This window comes from Poecilia formosa, unplaced genomic scaffold (genome assembly GCF_000485575.1).
Source record: "Poecilia formosa unplaced genomic scaffold, Poecilia_formosa-5.1.2 Scaffold398, whole genome shotgun sequence".
NCBI classification, from domain to species: domain Eukaryota; kingdom Metazoa; phylum Chordata; class Actinopteri; order Cyprinodontiformes; family Poeciliidae; genus Poecilia; species Poecilia formosa.
Window position 1 is genome coordinate 444,944 of NW_006800337.1, and position 4,626 is coordinate 449,569.

Consider the following 4,626-nt stretch of genomic DNA (forward strand, 5'->3'; position numbering starts at 1 on the left):
ACACACACACACACACACACACACACACACACACACACACACGTGTTTGCATTCAGGTGTGTTTCAGTTGTACTACATCTTGTATTGTTGACTTGTGTAGTTTTCAGTTGAGCTTCTTGGTTCTGTTCTCTCTTTCTCTTTCTGCATGTTTATTAACAGACTGTTGTCCTGCATTCTCTTCTTCTTTCTTTACTTTCAGACTTTTACACTCCCAACTCTCTCCCTGTTTTCCATCCTTGTTTTCATTGCATTTGAAATGAAGCCGATGCAATTTCTAATAGTTTTTTTTAAAGTATCTGTATTTACACATAAAGTGTTATAGCAAAAGCCGTAACACTCTGCTTGTGAAAGTAAATGTGTTGGGCTTCAACTGCCACCCCAAATAACACTTCCATGGAAGTCAGTGATTCATGGCTGTTCAGGTTAAAAATATTAAGAGTGCCACACTGACGGACAAGACAAGTTAAAAATTAAAAAAGAAAAAAAAACTGAGGAAATCGGAGTAATGTCTGATAGAACATACAGGCAACGTGGAAACAAGGAAACAGAGCTGAAAACAAACCAGACACAACCCAACAGGAGAAATGACCAAAAGGTTAGAACACAGAAGGAACAAGGAAAAGAAATTAACATTATAAAATGCTTTTTCAGAATAGACAAGAACATAGATATGTAAAGAAACATAGCTAAACTCTGAATAAAATATATACCTCAAATACCAGTTCACCACAAGGAATCTGAAAGCTGAAAGCTAAGGAATAAACTGAAGTAAAAAAAAATCAAAGTCTGACAAATCCTAAAACACAGTGGAACAGTTCTTAGCACATGTCGACCGACAGCAAGTACAACAAATGGCTTGATTTAGGGGGCAGAGAGTGTTTTCATGGTGTGTTTGGTTTCTGCCAAGCAGCCAGGAGGTCAGCTCTGAGCGAGAACCAGAGAACAGTGTGGGTAGCGACTGATTAGCACCACTGAACTCCTCTACAGCAGACTGCAGAGAGTCTCCACACACATTGCCTTGGATGCTTCTCAGTTATTTTTGGCCTGATGTTGGGCTTTTTACAGCAAAACCACATGTTGATCAAAACTTCAATTCAAATACACTTTTTACTGCTAAATTGTTGAATAAGTAGCAATATGAGTTCAAAAACAAAGATCGACATATTGTTTTTAATCTGTTTTTTAGTTTATTACTCCCTCAGGTTGGTTTAAAGTGACGTTCAGGGGCGTAACTACATATTATTCAGGTGGATGCGAAAACATAAATCGGCGGCCCCCCAAAGGAAGGTACGTAATACAGTCGCTCTACCCGAAGACACGTGAAAGGTAAAACTCGATACATTTACATTTACATGTGCGCGAGGTGAAGGAGCATAAGGGCGCGGTGAAGTGTATGCGAAGGCATCATCGGGGCGCCGCCCCCTCCAGACGGGGTTTGGACGCCCCCTCTGGTGCAGCGCCCCTATGAATTGCATGCTCTGCATACACACTTTTTGCGCCACTGGTGATGTTATACACATTTCAGTAACTCCAGATTATTCCCAGAACTTATTTGAAAAAAATGATTCTTAAAAATGTGGATGCTAACGTTAGCATTGGTGATGTCTGTGCTGCTGCAACATTGTTACCATTCAGATGCTATTTTAGGCTTGAATAGCTTCACTGATAGGCTAACTCCATTTAGCCTATCACTGTTGAACAAAACAGCCGTCTTTTCCAGCTTCCAATTAGATCGTTTTTTTAATTTTATTTTTAAGCAGAAATAGTTTCCCAATTGTATGATGTTTTTATAACTTTTTTCAGAATGTTTTTTGTGGTGTTCCAGACACAGAAAAGAATGAACCTCTATATTTAAGATTGTTACACACTTTTGGTATGTTTATGCTCCTATGTGTTCGAGGCTGTTTGGTTGTAAATGTGAAGATAAAAGCAATATAACAAATCGCCATTGGTGGCGCTCTTGCTGTGCACAACAGATGTGCGCAGGACGTGTGAAGACGAAGAGGAAGTTCCCCCGTTCCTGAATAAACGTTGCCATGTGTTATCTCCAGTTATCTGCTTGAATATTATTTTATTTGACCTAGTGTATCATACACAACATTTTTATTATGTAAAGTACTCGCCTTGTTGCTGAAATGTGCTGGAAATAAATCTTGCAGCTGCCCAGTCAACAGAATTTCTCCTCCAAAGTTCCTATGAACTTCTTGTCTTCTCCTCTGATGACCTCCCTCCTTCCATGACCCGTCGCTGTAGGTCGTCCATTTCTCGGTCCGTTTCCTCTGTTAGATGTTCAAAGTTTGGGATCCTGCTCTGTGATCTAACTCCACCTTAAACCTCTCCACAACTTTTCAATTTATTTCATGATTTTTTCCTTCATTCATGTTGGTACAACCGGATCTTAATGTAATAAACATGCAAAAGTTGTATGTGTATTGAGAGATAAACCTGTGTTGAATTGAATTAAGGGTCGAAATGTTGAGACATTAGGTGTCGCACCTGTTCAATAATAACTAAACACCGGGGGCTATGTTAGATTAGGGGAAGATGGAGAGTGTCAGGCACAGATAAGCAGGAACCAGGGAAATTCAATAAGTGCTTAAATGACAATTCACCTTCCAACCATGCTGTGATTACAGAAAGAGCCAATCCGGGGAATTAGTGATTGGGTGGAACGGGGACGTGATGATATTGTTTTTGGTGCTGCTAGCTAAGCTGTCAACATGTCAGCAGCACTTTGACAGGGTGCGACAAGCATTCACATCTCCGCTAATCGATCATGACACTGTCGCTGGGAAAATATCCAAAAATTGCTGCTTTCACGGTAGGTGGGTGTTCGCTCGCTTCCAAACAGCTGCACAGAAGACAACATATGGTGTCAACATATGAGTTTCACCACAGAGGTGCCTGGATCACAGCATGATAAGGAGATAATTTGTTTTTCCAAGTTACTAAAATACAAACTTTTTTTAAATTTTAATATTTAGATCTTCCTTTCTGATTCATACCTTTGGGTTTGCTGCAGAGCCGGCTTTAGTCATGTGCGAGCGAGGAAGGTAGCTTTTGGCCGTTTTAAAAATGACTAGAAGTTGCTAAGTTATATTTAATTTGTGGAACTGTTTGTTTTTAAACTGTGACAACTTTATTAAATATTGTAATGTATCATTCATTTTTAAATGTGTGAAAGGTCGCTCAGTGGCATCTCAGATCTGGAGGTTTAGTAACTTAAGGTGAGTCTCTCAAGAACTATAAAGTATCTCTATGTAAAAACTCTTTTGATCAAACTGACTTTGGTTGCCCAGACTCCAGCTTGAATGTGAGGTGTTGCTTTACATGCTGATTTGTCCTTGGAGAAAGCGAGGAGATCATGCTTTACTGAGAGCAGTACCGTGGAGACCTAACAAACAGGCATCATACACAGGAATTTAAAAGCATTCTGGCTATTGCAGTCTACTTGCAATGCTACTGCACCACCAGTGTCAACAAGAATATATTAGTAATATTATATGTTGTTATATTAGAGAGCCAGACTCTTAGCAGGAGTCAACAGCTGAGAAGTAGCTGAAAATCCCAATTTGCTCAACTGAGCTACAGTAGATGTCCAGAGCTAACTGCTGAGCAGACTGTCACCCAGGTCTCAACAAAACTCTTTTCCTCATTTAAACTCACTTCAAATTTATGCTTCACATGTTTTTGGTAGCTTCTCTAGTGTTACAGTCGACTTCATCATCCATAGTGTTTATTTAAAATTAAATTAAATTAAGCCTCTAAAAAGGATTTGGTGTCAGAAACGGGTTCTAATCCTTAAAATATCCCGCGGTCCTTGTGCCAAGAATTAGGGCTACCGAAGCAGCTGGAGATGAATTTCATGCTGAAGTGTAAACAGCAGAAGAAAGGAGCCCTCATTCACTTTCGCTTATTTCAGATGGGATCAAACTTGGCACCTTCCAGTTCCAAGTCGCACCTTCTCCACGCTGTTCAGCCAGTGTCATTTCTCCTCGGTTCTCTGTGGACCTCATCATCCTGTCATGTGTTTTCTCTTGGAGCCAATCCATCCCTGGCAGGGCTGACAGATGTTTGCAAGGACACTGACTGCTGGGAAATAAATCATCTGAATTCCACAGCGTTAGCGGTGCGCTCCACCTAATCTCAGGCAGATCAAACGGCAATAGGAAAGCCATCATTATCCAATCGGCCAGCAGCAGAAAGAGTTGACTTTTTTTTCCTCAGGGCTTCCCACCTGAGAGGGGCTCAGTCATTAAGGCTAACGCTAATGTTCCTGCAGCAAACAATACAATGTTGCACTCTTTCACCCACTGGATTCTAACATCTAACTTTAACTTTGTTTAACACTGAAATCAAAGGTGATAATTCGCAAAAAAAAATCTATTTTAGTTGAGGACAAACGGCAGGAGCCCTGCTATCTCTAGTAGCTACTTCTATTTGTTTTAGTTGTTTTATATCAGGTCCCTTGATGACATAGAGAGAGATTAGAAACTACTTTTATCATCTTGGGTGTTCTGCTTTCATGGTGAATTTACTTTCACAATCACAACTGGGCGTGTTGCTGTTTTTTTCAATGTTTCCATTACACACACACACACACACACACACACACACACACACACA